Source organism: Schistocerca piceifrons, chromosome 4 (genome assembly GCF_021461385.2).
Source record: "Schistocerca piceifrons isolate TAMUIC-IGC-003096 chromosome 4, iqSchPice1.1, whole genome shotgun sequence".
Classification (NCBI taxonomy): domain Eukaryota; kingdom Metazoa; phylum Arthropoda; class Insecta; order Orthoptera; family Acrididae; genus Schistocerca; species Schistocerca piceifrons.
In genome coordinates, this window is record NC_060141.1 from 3,739,275 (window position 1) to 3,754,955 (window position 15,681).

A 15,681-nucleotide genomic window follows, 5' to 3' on the forward strand; every position below is an offset into this window, starting at 1 on the left:
TCACATTTTTGTCACCCTTCATTTGCCAATATAAAATAGATAATATTCAATGAATAATATACATTGACTAGGAGTGATGGGTACACTTATGACCTGTTAAAATTGAGTATAGTCTCGATATGATCATTAATTTTAATATCCACAAAGTTGATATACTGTATATTACTCTTTACCATGTAGGTTGCACCTGATGACGGATCTTTAGGCTGTGAAACCAGTTGTGTGTTAATGAAACAAGAATTTTACCAGTTGTTAGTAGAATTCTTCAAATATTATGCCTTTCAATAGTTGCAGATGCCTAGTACTTTATAATTTTTTCTATAGGGTGGACTGACTGGTAAAGAATGCCTTATATAGCACCTACTGTGTACAGTGTTGACAGCCCTTTGCACACAATAATTGCATAGACTGATATATGCACTTGAAAGCCAACACAGTAGCCAATCCTATATGGTAGGATCACTGTACACCGTTTTGATAGAGCCCTCTGACAACACAGGGATTACACTTCTCATATCCAGTCTCTTAACTCCCCAAGTGTGCCAAGGAGTAGATGTCCATCTTCCTGAGGCATCAGGACTCCCTGCAACAGCTGTTATGCCAGGTGACCCCTCTGTGCCTGTGTGGCACCCAGGCGGAGAGTCCTCAGTCAGAGCAGATGGCATGAAGGTGGACGTTTCACATGGGAAATGTATCACATTGAACCAACACAATTGCCATTCTGATTTGGTTGTCTCAACAGATAGATTTCAAAACGATTTTTCAGATAACACTACCAGGTACAAAATTTATTGACTACTTATTTAATTCCAAAACATTTGGAGGTTACACTTCGTCAGACTCGTCATTAGGCTACAGTGGCAGTACAAAAATATTTAACACAAGTCCGCATAGATATTACAGTCTTTTTTGTATAATCGTGGCATGTACTGTTGTTTTCTGTGTTTTTGTGATATGGCTGTCTCGTTATGATGCATTCAGGAACCCCCATTTCGTTGGCTCTTTTGTTGATAGCCAGTGTCGACAAACTTCTCAAGATGACATGAGACCCCATTACACAAACAACTCAGCAGTCCAAGGTAGGGGCGAGGGACAAGCCAGATGACTTTTAGTAAAATGACTTAGTCAGTACATGGTGTTACTAAGCTGATAGATACTTTTACGGTGACAAAACAATTATTTTTTGTGAAACACACAGAAGACAAATTTGGATAGGTTGACTCACTGGGAAAAATGTGCAATGGATCACTATTAATGTCCCCTCTGCTGCACAATCTCAAGCTCTTCAGCCATTTTAATGACTGTGGCTGTTGTCCCACATAAACTTTTAATATGGCGCAAGGAGTTATATTTCACAGAGATCTGCATTCCAGACTGATGAAGATATGAGATAATTTAGAATAGTGAGGCATACAAAAAGGTCTGGGGGATAAGAGAAAAGGTGTAGATGCTTTTATCATAGCATTTGAAGGAAATGACCTCCCACAAAAAGTTAAAGTTAAGGTTTACAGGCATGATGTGAAACCTCATCTCCCACTGTCCACGAGGTGTTTCCAGTATTTACGCTTTGGTCATATGTCATCCTGCTGCACAGCAGACCCAAAATGTGGAAACTGCGGACGATCACTCTACGAAGGACATCCTTGAGAGTAACCCTCTTTGTGTGTCGATTATACAGAACACCATTGTCTACGTTCAATGGTTTCACAGTATTTAAAAGAGAAAAGAAAGTCCAAGAATATAAATCATGTCATCGCCTGTTATATACTGAGGAAATAAGTAAATATGAATGCCTGCATTCAGTCAGCATGATTATGCAGAAGTCACTGCTGTCGGGCTCCCACCTCCCCACCACTACAGTTTTTTCGAAACCAGGTCTACCACTGCCCTCCACTCTCGTGGTTCCCACGACACCATCTTTGGGAATCACTTTACACAACTGGCTGGAGAAGCAAGCAGCTTCCTCTTCTGGTACTTATCAGTGATAGGGCTCCTCTCTGGGGCTTCTCCCCCCAGAAACCCACAGATCAAAAGCCTAACACCAGCCAGTGGCTGAAGGTGCCATGGCCTTTGGGCCCCAGGGGTGCTCACTCTTTATCTGTTCCCACGCCTGTAGCAGATAAGACCTTGCAAGAATTTCGGCCACCAATAGTTGTGAAAGAGAAGGAAAAGAAGAATTGGGAGAAGGCTGCTCTAGTGACGATGGATCCCCACAAGCTATTGTTCATAGATATTGTCCCGCACGCTCCATTGACTGTGGTCTCAGGATGTGACCGGTCCTCCTGGTTCTTTCACACCTAACCAGGACATCCTCAGTGTGATGACCCAGTGGAACAGTAGTGGATACTATTGTCACCCACCTGAACTGTAACAGCTAATTTCTTCTTATTGTGCTGTCTGTATTGATCGCTAAGAAACTGCTTTCAGTGATGACCATTCCCCAATGCCCCACCATTACTGTGCATTCTACTAGAATTGTACTGGTCCTGGGAGGGCAATTGGAGGGGTCTGTACATGGGTTCCACAGATGTAGTCAGCTAGTGGCTTCCCCTTCATATCAAGCTGGAATCAAGAGCAGTGTGAGTGCAGACTACCCGAGCAATCACCATTTGTACTATTTATTTACCTTCAGGTAGGGCATGTACTTTTCTTGAGATGATCACCTTTATCCAACAGCTCTGTCCTCCTCTTATCCTACTTCAGGATTTCAGTGCCGACCACCCCATGTGGGGGAGCAACACTACATCTGTTAGGCCTCCTGTTTGATCAGCTTCTTTCCAGTCATGATCTGTGTTTGTCAGTGACTGCACTGCCATGCATTTTGTGCCACCCAAGGCACATTTTCACTATTGTCCGTACGATTTCTTCCCTGAATCTTTTGGCTTTTCTGCAATGGTTGTTACAAGATGATCTTTGTGACAGTAATAACTTTCTGGTTATCCTGTCACTACCTAGTCACATGCACCCCTAGAACTGCTGTTCACCTTTCTACAGACTCAGTCCCCTGCTGGCTGGTGCCATGTTGGACCAAATACAGTGCAAAAGCTAATCAGGATCATCAAAAGAGCCATGCAGCATCTCAAGTGAAATCGGTCAGGGATAAACCTCCATACTTTAACCTGTCCGATTAAGCACAGTAGGAAGAAATGTTGGGAGCATTACTTCTCCTTCCTGGGGATGGATGCCTTTTCATCCCATGTATGGGGCAAGGTCTGTTGTTCTGCCTATGCACAGTTATTATTTGTTTACTTGCTGTGGCTTAGTATGGTTAAATGGAAAAGAGAGAAAAGAGAAAGCACATATTTCTAATATGTATGAGAATTAGATACACATCTTTTGACATGACCCCATGCACAGAAATCCTTGGGATTTAAATCCGGAGACCTTGGAGACCGTGTTACAGACCCTCCTCTACCGACCCAAAACACGTCTGAGTCAGAAGCCGGCGCACTCATGAATGAAAATGTGCTGGAGCACTGTCATGCATGAATCAAATGTTAGAGTTGATCCATTGGAACATCATCATATGCATCTGGAAGTACAGTCCGCAGAAACCGTATGTACTGCTGTCAGATTAGTCTCTGAGATAGGAAGTGTGGTCCAGTTATGTGGTCTGTGAGCTCTCCTGCCCAGACGTTCAATGAATAACTGTGCTAATGTCGTGTAACAATATTATGAAAAGGAAAGTTGCTACTCACCATATACCGGAGATGCTGAGTCGCAGATAGGCACAACAAAAATACACTTACAATTATAGCTTTCAGCCATTAAGGCCTTCGTCAACAATAGACAGACATACGCGTCCGTGTGCCCCCCCGCCCCCCCCCCGCCCCCCCCCCCCGTCACACACACACACACACACACACACACACACACACACACACACACAAATACAGCACACACACACACACACACAAATACAGCTCACATACATGGTGTGTGTGTGTGTGTGTGTGTGTGTGTGTGTGTGTGTGTGTGTGTGTGTGTCTAATTGTTGATGAAGGCCTTAATGGCCGAAAGTTTTAATTGTGAGAGTCTTTTTGTTGTGCCTATCTGTGACTCAGCATGTCCGCTATATGGTGAGCAGCAACTTTCCTTCTCATAATATTGTTACATTCCATCCTGGATTTTCCATTGTTTGATTCTTGCTGCTGACGTCGTGATACAAGTGTTTCATTAGAATTGACATCAGCCCAAATGTGACACCGTTGTTAAAAATACCATCACGGGTAAGTCCAACCTCATCTGTGACAAGAATACTGCTTACAAACAGGAGATTCAGGGTACACTGTTGTAGCACTCATTGGCAGAAATTTTCTCTAGGAGGGAAGTCTGCATTGTTGATGACTCGCACTCGCCGGAGATGATACGGATAGAGTACTTGCCGATGTAAAATGAGCCACACACTGCTATGACTCAGGATACGTTCTTGGGTAGCAACCTTCCTTGTTGAAGTACTCAGACATTTGCGTACAATGTGTAACATCCTCTCCTCAACAATGGGCGTTATGAGTCTGGGTCGTTCTTCTCATATGTGGTGTGCAAAAACACCCAGTTTCTCTAAGGCGCTGATGTAACCAGCTAAATGTACACGTGTTGGGCTGGCTGTGGAGAGAAAAAGCTGCTTCATACAAATCGTGCAGCCTAAAGGGCACTGCCGTCCGCTTTGCCATATATGAAGTGCATGTCAGCATGCTCTTCATTGATGTCACCTCTGTCCATGGTGCCTTCACATTCGTAACTGATTGTGAGGCCATTACGGCACAGTGCACAGAGGGGGAAAGGGAAGCAGTTGCACATGCACGGACAGACAGTCGATCCCAAACCTTGAGATACCATCGTAAGTACCACGGTATCTAGGGATGTTTACAGTTGGTTCCTAACTCGAATTAACGCAACACCTCAGCAGCAGTTGATTTGTGGACCCACATTTATTGGGTCTTTTTAGCTACATTGGGCTGTACTTTCCATGCGTGAATTATTGACCATCACTTCTGAAACACCCTGTATGTTTACATCATTTAAATTAAAAACATGTAACCTATACAGTGTGTACGGAAATTGCCATTGGGGACTACTGGAACTTGTAGAGGGGAGCTCCACAGTCACGCCTGCTGACAGTGAGGGTGCCCTTTCTCAGTGCTGTGCGTAATTGTGGTGAAAAGGGTATACGATGGAGTCAGATTTTGTGGAGAATGATCTTGATAATGGCAGCAAGCAGCTCTTCCGTTACTGTAAGTTTCACCATTCAGAAGGATCAAGTCAGTGAATTCAGCAAATGTGTACTCAACTGTGTTGCTCTAACACTCACCTACACATGAATGAGGCTCAAACCAGTTAAGAGAGGTAGGATAGACATCAGCCAATCCGATGTAACCACACCCCACCGTGATGACTTCCTTGTTGCATCCCCACCTAGCAAACTTATTTTCAAACAGCTGTGGCTCGGAAACCGTATGTTTCCAGACGTGGTTTCCTATTCAGAGTATTATGTACTCACTCTCCTCTATTAATTCCTAGAAGTTTGTAACAGGAATTTCCGAACAGCCTGAATGTTTATTACACTAATCTATAGAAATTTGAAGTAAATTGGTTGAGTACTCTTATACATTTTTGCTAACAAAACATATATTATGTGTTTATACGTAGGTTGGAACTTAAATAGTGGCAACACTGCTGTGGAGACACTATGCAATGGAATCTACTATTGTCGGAATACCTACCTTACCTCCGAGCAAATGGACTCACCCGTCCCACGTCACCGGCGAACGCACAATCGAGGGAAACACAGTCACTTGTGAGTGAGTGGTCTAATGTAACAGTGTCACTGTGTTTTCATAACAGGAACAACGGAGTTGGATCGAGATTGATTGTACCAGAGGTCGTACGGCACGACAGTGTCATCGAGGTCTTCGAGAGGCCTGTGGGGAATCGGCATTGCCGTACAGAAAAGTGGCACTTTGGATAAAAGCCTTCAACAAAGGTCGGCAGACTGTGGCGGACATGCATTGGACGGGTCTCCAGTGTCTCTGAAGTAATAGTGCACGCTGTTGCCACATTAGCGGATAGTGATCGACGCCATACGATTCATGAGCTCGCCCACGAAACTGAATTAGCGCATATGACTGTGCTTTGTATCCTGAAGGAATGCCTGGGCCTGCGAAAAATTGCATCGTGATGGGTTCCGCATGACTTGACGGAAATGCAGAAATGGATGCGTTACGACGCTGCTCAGGTGCACCTGGAGCGCTATGAGTACGAAGGAGAGGCTGTCTTACACTGTATCATAACACTGGATGTGACATGGACCACATCGTAAGAGCCAAAACAGAAACGCCAATCTAACGAATGACATCATTATGGGCCGCCGCGAAAGTCGAAAGTGTGTCAGAGCCCCAGTATGGTGAAAGTTACGGTGATTCTGTCCACAACTGTGGTGGTGTTATCCTAATGCACTACGTTCCTCCACGGCAGAGCGTCGATGCACAGTATTACTCTTCGTTTTTGGAGCATCACCTGCGACCAGCTTTGCAAGAGAAACGGTGACACTTTCTGTGCAATCCTGCCATCATTTCGCGCGACAATGCGCGGGCACGTACAGCACAAGCTGTGGCTGCTGTGTTGGGTTGATGGGACTGGGAAGTACTGTACCATCCTCCATACTCCCCGGACTTAAGTCATTGTGACTTTGATTTGATTCTGAAGATGAAGGCACCACTTCGTGGCATTCGCTTCAGAACTGTTCCAGGGATTTGACAGACAGTAGATCGCTCCATTCGCACCATCAACAGTATAGGCTCTGGTAACTGTATACTATGCCTTCCACATCGGCAGCAACGGGTTCTACACAACGCTAGTGACCACTTTGAAGGACAGTAACAGGTGCAAACATGTAACTCTTTTGTATCGATTGTAAATAAATAGTTTCCAATATTTAAGTTCCAACCCTCATATAATGTATGAATGTTTACAGTCTTATTTATATGGATGTAGGCCCTAAATGTTTGTACAAAATCGTAAAGCTTCGAAAGTTCCTTACCAGTTGCTTGACATTTTGACATAACATTGCATTCGAATACAGATAGTTTCATATCGGTTCAATGCAGAAATGTGACAATTCTAAACTAACTACCTCAGATTTCTTTCAAATATGGTGCATCCAATTATCCAGATAAGAGATGTAAAACCATCAGTTTCCAGAGGTACCCAATTGTGAAGAAAGTTACAGGTCTGCAAAGTTGATTGTGTTAAATTTATATGCGCCTCTCTCAACATAAATTACTGTCTCTGGTTCTAATCCAGATAAAGGAATGAAAAGCTAATGATCAGAGCTTTTTATTGATCTGCAACATGGCCAGTTTCTAGGAAGTTTCGCATTCGAGGTCACTGACCTTAACTTTTGTCCTTGAATATCTCGAAACACTTCATCTTCAATACCTTTGCAAAAGCATATTTTGTCAGCATTGGCAAACTATCAAAAGCTAGAAGGTAACACACAAATATGAAACACAAATTATTAAAAAGTACAGTTCATAAGCAGAACAATGAAAATAATCAATTTTTGACAATATAATTGGATAGATAAAAAAAATGTAATCACCAAGCACGCGCGCGCACACACGCACACACATGAATGTGTGTTACAGACTAATGAAGAAACACTTGAAGCACAGGACAGCTTCTTGGATCAACAGTAACCATCTCCATCATTCATGGTACCCGCCAAACACTGAGACTTGTTTCATCAGAAGATATGAAACTCGTGCAAGTCTTGATCCAGCAACACCAACTAGAATGACATACACTCTCCCTGCTTTGTACCTGGGGGACATTAACAATTTAATTGGAGACTTGTGAGAAGAGATTTTGCAACATTTTATAACCTTTTCATTCAAGCTATGTTGTAAATGGTTCATAAAACCACTTCAATAATGTAAACTATATTTTTGTACAACTCTACTTATGAACTATAGTGTAATTTTTCACGGGTCGTGCAGTAAAGCCATGTCATGTTGGATGTTTGTTTATTACTTCTTTACCACTAACTCAATTCGCAACACATTTTGCAGACAAGATTCATATATATCACGGAATGTGCCTATAAACATATATATGATTGTATGACACATTTCTCGGGAGTAAAATGCCATAAATACTCAAATGTGTGAAAAACAGCCATGCTATGCATGAAATTTTAATTTATTACCTATTTACTACGAAATCTATTTGCAACACATTTCATAGGTAGTATCCATGTATAGCACTGGGTGTATTTGCAAAATTATATCAGCATATAGCACATAGTTCAGGAGATGTGACATAAACAATTACCTGTGTGAAAATGAAACTGCAGGGCGAAATTCGCTAGAGATACATGCGAAATATGTATATACATATGAGTGAAATATGTTAAATAAATGTGACAAATGTGTATGTGAGCAAAGATGTCGGTAAAACGTTTTTCCTAAACCCCTGGATTACTTACTGTCTGGGAAGAAATACTGTGACGATAAGAACCAACAACATCCAATTGGATTGAGGGTGATAATTTGAGAGAAGGGGAGGAGGAGATGGATGGAGAGAGGGGGAAGGAGAAATGGAGGGAGAAAGGAAAGAGGTGGACAGAGAACGGGAAGAGGAGGAGATGGGTAGAGGGACGGGGAGTAGGAAAGGGACAGAGTAAGGGGAAAAGGGGGAGGAGATGAAGGTGGGGAAGAAGAGGATGGGTAGGGGAGGAGAGGATGGACTTATAGGGGGAGGATTAGCTGGACAGAGTGAATGCGGACTGGGAGGAGATGGACTGGGAGAGTGGAGAGGAGGAGATTAGTAAATACACACACAGGCAACATTGGGTACACACAGCTGTTACCAAGTAAACAATGCTAGTATCCCTGGATGCAAAAGGCCTGTACAGTATTGTCCCAAAAAAGAAACTGTTGAAATTATTAGACATTGTCTGCTAAACCATAATAAATTAGTAATGCAAAATATACAGAACAAATTGAATTTTAAGGTTTTGTTTTAGCTTCCAAGTGCTTTTATTTTCACTGAGAAAATATATTATCATAAACATGGACTTGCTGATATTTTAGCAGATATTTCTGAGAATGATTTAGAATGCATTTTTTTTCCCTCAAAGTTTCCATAGCTGAAACTATAAACCATTTATTACAATTATGCAGAATGTGTGAGGATGGGTCTTTAGGTGAACATCAGGGGTAGTTGTGTCATAAAATAAAATCTGATAAAATCCATTGGGCTGTTATAACCATAAATGGAAACAGATGGCACACCTAGGGAATCCACCATCTGTTTGAAGGTGGCCATTACGGCAAGAGTTCTGAACGGAATGTAGGAGAACAGGAGAGGAATGTGTGGCTGATCAGAAGCTAGACGAGGATAGGGCGAGGTCTCTGTAAAACTCTCGGCCATCCATGCTTGAGACGACTGCACGACACTTTCCAGTACTTTTGTTGGTTGAAGATCATAACTGACATTCCACAGAGGTGTCCCTCAATCAGCAATCCTCACCTGTGAACCACACTTAGACCAGCACTGTGGGCTGTGAGCAATCTTCACAACAACCAACTCAAAGCACATAAGTCTTGAAAATTTTTGTGTTAAATAATTCATCCCTATGTATGCAGCTGAAACTATCTTCAAAACAACAAATACAGCAGAAATTGACAGGATACTAAAAATAGAAAGAAGAATAATTAGGACATGTATAAAAAAACAGTGTAAAATAAATGGACATTGAAGAATAGCATCAAATGAAACAGTATATAAGAAAATAGAACCAGTCATGAGCACGACCAGGAAGAAACACATCTCATTCTTTGGACATTGTGGAATAGCAAGAGCAACATTAAATGGATCACAGAAATTAAAGAAGATAAAGAAGAACTCCAAATTACAGTAGATGACCTAAAAAACAAGACAGAGAAAACCAGAATACTGAAAGACCCACAAACCAGGCTACAAATGAAAATCAATAAAAGGAGTACAGGAAGAGTGATCTCAGATGAAGAAAGAAAGAAAATATCTGAAAAAAATTAAGAAATATTGGGCAGACAGAAGAGCAAAACACCTTTCATATAAGAATATACTCTTATAATTATATTACCTAAATATCATATTAAGTTATTGTTGAGCCAAATTGTGTCCCTGTGTAACAACTTGTTTACAACTTTGTATTTTTGACTAGAGGGGTCCAATGAAGGCCATAAAATAAATAATAATAAATAATAAAATCATCCCTACACTCTCCAAACAGGTGACCCCTGCACAAAATGTTATGTCCATGTTATTTTATTACTAATAGAGGGTGACACTAATGAGGTTAACACCTTTGCTGCCCAAGCAATAGGCAGCATGCATCCAAAAACCAAGTTTACTATGGAACTACGAGGAGGGAACACCATTAACTATTACAGTGTCACCTTGGGTTTAATTGTTGCTTGTACTTAAATGTGTACTACATCCAAGTGCATAAACTGTCTCATCAGGTGTTCTGAGTACTCATGATTTCCATAAATAATTTGGTAGGCATTTGCAGTTGTGGACCAGACCTGCTACTAGGCTCTGGTCTGCCATGCTAATCATTCTTCTTCATCTGGCAATTATACTTGGAGTTGGAAGAGAGGCTGTTCTTGTTCTAATGTCACCAAATCAGCAAATACCCAGCTGTCAGTTTAACTTGTACATTCTTCAACATCATAAACATCATTTCACATTAACATCTTTCAGAACAACTGATTAGTATCACAGTTTCCAGAACAGACTATGTTCCTTACGTGACAGATCACCACCTAAGGTCCAAATCAACCCCGTTTCATACCTTTGCCCAGCAAAGAAGCTAGTTACTGTAATAGGACATCCTCCTCCCACATTACCTTTCTTTACAAAAATGGCAAATACCAGAAATATTTTCGGATCTTAAAATTATCCCAGCTGTTTATATGAATTTCATTTGATTTTGTATACTATGAATTATATTTCAGGCTAAAATATATAAATAGAAATTAATTTATTAGAATAGCTATGTACTCCCTCTGTATGTAGAGTTGAAATTACTTTTATTTTAGAAACATTTGAAATTACGAAATACCTGTCATGCTTAAAATTCCTATTATTATTTATGCAATCTGATGCTAATTATTAAATTCATTTCTGGACTCATTTATAAAATAATGATATAACTTGGTGAAGATTCTTTTGTCAAGAAAGTTTGTAAGCTCTTTTCTTTTTTGTAAGCTCTTTTCTTTTTTGTAAGCTCTTTTCTTTTTTGTAAGCTCTTTTCTTTTTTGTAAGCTCTTTTCTTTTTTGTAAGCTCTTTTCTTTTTTGTAAGCTCTTTTCTTTTTTGTAAGCTCTTTTCTTTTTTGTAAGCTCTTTTCTTTTTTGTAAGCTCTTTTCTTTTTTGTAAGCTCTTTTCTTTTTTTGTAAGCTCTTTTCTTTTTTTGTAAGCTCTTTTCTTTTTTTGTAAGCTCTTTTCTTTTTTTGTAAGCTCTTTTCTTTTTTTGTAAGCTCTTTTCTTTTTTTGTAAGCTCTTTTCTTTTTTTGTAAGCTCTTTTCTTTTTTTGTAAGCTCTTTTCTTTTTTTGTAAGCTCTTTTCTTTTTTTGTAAGCTCTTTTCTTTTTTTGTAAGCTCTTTTCTTTTTTTGTAAGCTCTTTTCTTTTTTTGTAAGCTCTTTTCTTTTTTTGTAAGCTCTTTTCTTTTTTTGTAAGCTCTTATCTTTTTTTGTAAGCTCTTATCTTTTTTTGTAAGCTCTTTTGGTTTTTTGTAAGCTCTTTTGGTTTTTTGTAAGCTCTTTTGGTTTTTTGTAAGCTCTTTTGGTTTTTTGTAAGCTCTTTTGGTTTTTTGTAAGCTCTTTTGGTTTTTTGTAAGCTCTTTTGGTTTTTTGTAAGCTCTTTTGGTTTTCTGTAAGCTCTTTTGGTTTTTTGTAAGCTCTTTTGGTTTTTTGTAAGCTCTTTTGGTTTTTTGTAAGCTCTTTTGGTTTTTTGTAAGCTCTTTTGGTTTTTTGTAAGCTCTTTTGGTTTTTTGTAAGCTCTTTTGGTTTTTTGTAAGCTCTTTTGGTTTTTTGTAAGCTCTTTTGGTTTTTTGTAAGCTCTTTTGGTTTTTTTTGTAAGCTCTTTTGGTTTTTTTTGTAAGCTCTTTTGGTTTTTTTTGTAAGCTCTTTTGGTTTTTTTTGTAAGCTCCTTTGGTTTTTTTTTTTTGTAAGCTCTTTTGGTTTTTTTTTGTAAGCTCTTTTGGTTTTTTTTTTGTAAGCTCTTTTGGTTTTTTTTTTGTAAGCTCTTTTGGTTTTTTTTTTTGTAAGCTCTTTTGGTTTTTTTTTGTAAGCTCTTTTGGTTTTTTTGTAAGCTCTTTTGGTTCTTTTTTTTTGTAAGCTCTTTTGGTTCTTTTTTTTTGTAAGCTCTTTTGGTTTTTTTTTTGTAAGCTCTTTTGGTTTTTTTTTTGTAAGCTCTTTTGGTTTTTTTTTTTTGTAAGCTCTTTTGGTTTGTTTTTTTTTTTGTAAGCTCTTTTAGTTTTTTTTTGTAAGCTCTTTTGGTTTTTTTTTTGTAAGCTCTTTTGGTTTTTTTTTTGTAAGCTCTTTTGGTTTTTTTTTTTTGTAAGCTCTTTTGGTTTTTTTTTTTGTAAGCTCTTTTGGTTTTTTTTTTTGTAAGCTCTTTTGGTTTTTTTTTTGTAAGCTCTTTTGGTTTTTTTGTAAGCTCTTTTGGTTTTTTTTTTGTAAGCTCTTTTTTTTTGTAAGCTCTTTTTTTTTTGTAAGCTCTTTTTTTTTTGTAAGCTCTTTTTTTTTTTGTAAGCTCTTTTTTTTTGTAAGCTCTTTTTTTTTGTAAGCTCTTTTTTTTGTAAGCTCTTTTTTTTTTGTAAGCTCTTTTTTTTTGTAAGCTCTTTTTTTTGTAAGCTCTTTTTTTTTTTGTAAGCTCTTTTTTTTTTGTAAGCTCTTTTTTTTGTAAGCTCTTTTTTTTTGTAAGCTCTTTTTTTTTTTGTAAGCTCTTTTTTTTGTAAGCTCTTTTTTTTTGTAAGCTCTTTTTTTTTGTAAGCTCTTTTTTTTGTAAGCTCTTTTTTTTTTGTAAGCTCTTTTTTTTTGTAAGCTCTTTTTTTTTTGTAAGCTCTTTTTTTTTGTAAGCTCTTTTTTTTTTGTAAGCTCTTTTTTTTTTTGTAAGCTCTTTTTTTTTTTGTAAGCTCTTTTTTTTTTTTTGTAAGCTCTTTTTTTTTTGTAAGCTCTTTTTTTTTGTAAGCTCTTTTTTTTTTTGTAAGCTCTTTCGTTTTGTAAGCTCTTTCGTTTTGTAAGCTCTTTCGTTTTGTAAGCTCTTTCGTTTTGTAAGCTCTTTCGTTTTGTAAAGTCTTTCGTTTTGTAAAGTCTTTCGTTTTGTAAAGTCTTTCGTTTTGTAAAGTCTTTCGTTTTGTAAAGTCTTTCGTTTTGTAAAGTCTTTCGTTTTGTAAAGTCTTTCGTTTTGTAAAGTCTTTCGTTTTGTAAAGTCTTTCGTTTTGTAAAGTCTTTCGTTTTGTAAAGTCTTTCGTTTTGTAAAGTCTTTCGTTTTGTAAAGTCTTTCGTTTTGTAAAGTCTTTCGTTTTGTAAAGTCTTTCGTTTTGTAAAGTCTTTCGTTTTGTAAAGTCTTTCGTTTTGTAAAGTCTTTCGTTTTGTAAAGTCTTTCGTTTTGTAAAGTCTTTCGTTTTGTAAAGTCTTTCGTTTTGTAAAGTCTTTCGTTTTGTAAAGTCTTTCGTTTTGTAAAGTCTTTCGTTTTGTAAAGTCTTTCGTTTTGTAAAGTCTTTCGTTTTGTAAAGTCTTTCGTTTTGTAAAGTCTTTCGTTTTGTAAAGTCTTTCGTTTTGTAAAGTCTTTCGTTTTGTAAAGTCTTTCGTTTTGTAAAGTCTTTCGTTTTGTAAAGTCTTTCGTTTTGTAAAGTCTTTCGTTTTGTAAAGTCTTTCGTTTTGTAAAGTCTTTCGTTTTGTAAAGTCTTTCGTTTTGTAAAGTCTTTCGTTTTGTAAAGTCTTTCGTTTTGTAAAGTCTTTCGTTTTGTAAAGTCTTTCGTTTTGTAAAGTCTTTCGTTTTGTAAAGTCTTTCGTTTTGTAAAGTCTTTCGTTTTGTAAAGTCTTTCGTTTTGTAAAGTCTTTCGTTTTGTAAAGTCTTTCGTTTTGTAAAGTCTTTCGTTTTGTAAAGTCTTTCGTTTTGTAAAGTCTTTCGTTTTGTAAAGTCTTTGGAATATTGTTAGTACTGCAGCATATAGTAGTGGTGGACATGCCTCTGATGGAATTGGACGTATTTTTATGATTGGCAATAACAATGTGAATTTGTGTTTAAAGTGGAGATTGTAAAGCCAGTGTAACATAGAAGAAGGGGATAAAATAAAAAAGTCATAAAAACAGAAATATTTTATTGCATTTCGTACAATTCTGCAACTGTCAAATATGTGTAGGCTTACGATAGTGACTAATGTAGCTAAGTTTAACAGTATCCCTGCTAACAGGATGACACTGCTGGCATTATGGCCTTAAGTTTATGCCATATTTTAAATAGTTGTGATGATTTTAAGCTGAATTTGTGTGGTTTTTGACAATGCAACAATGGCTACACTATATTAAGACATTTTAAAACAGATACGCCTATTCATAATTCAAGAACATGTTTTCCACTTGTTTGAGAGTAACACTTTTGATTATGGCATACTTTATTATTTTAATATGTAGAGTGTCCATTGATTGTATTTGGTTTTTCCATTTTTTACTGCAGATATGAAGATGACCATCACTGACTGGAACAGGTGGTCTAAGGGTCAGAAAGTTTTGCGATAATTTATTCTACAACTTCTGGGTCACTATTTTATTTGTGAATGTCACAACTTGTGATACCTTCAAACATCTGCCACTTTAGGTCTATCATCATCTCCTTGAGATTCAATGGTTCGAACAAAACTGTGACCATTTGCACTCCCTTCTTTGTATTCCTTGACTATGGGGTTATACAAGTATTTTGTAAACAACCCTTCAGTAATTGTTCAGCCAAGCATTTTATCCCAATTGTGTTGTCATCTGTCACAATGGCATCTGCCATCTTACTCCTGAAGTTGCAGTTGTCCATGTGCAGTTGACATAGGCTGACACCTGGTAAGTCACAATAACTGTAAAAAATCCTTATGTTGTTGATGGTGCAACAGAAAACAGAAGACTTATGATAATGGTGAGAAAGTATATAACATATTGGGATGCACTACTGACTCTAATGTTACTTTGCCACTCGGGGAATGAATACAGATGCCATTGCTCTATTCTTTACATTCATACATTCATTGATGAGTTTCATACTTTCTACCAAGGTAATGAGTAGTATCTATGGCAATAGTATGTATGGCATACCATACACTGTATCTCTCTCTCTTCTGTACTTTTTATAAGGCTTTAAATGAGAGCGATAAGTCTTAATTGTCATGTCAAAAAAAGGACCTGATCTACATGGAAATCCTTATGCCACAGTACATTAGCACACTGCTAGAGGACACACAATAAAATGACACAACCTATTGATAAAGTGTGGTATCACGAAGTAATTTATTTTTGGCAGCAATGTGAAACTAATTTCAGATGACTTCTTTAGCCATCTAAATTGACCCAACAGCTGCAGCATTTCCACTGCTGCCAAAAGCAAGTTACCTCATGATACCTCACTTTACCAGTGGAATCG

The 15,681-nt window shown here is 38.0% G+C and overlaps 1 protein-coding gene across 1 annotated transcript in view; it reads left to right on the top strand.

The window, feature by feature from the left end:
• Nucleotides 1-15,681, top strand: part of LOC124795287 — a 140,165-nt gene that overhangs the window by 30,941 nt on the left and 93,543 nt on the right. The window lies entirely within an intron of this gene.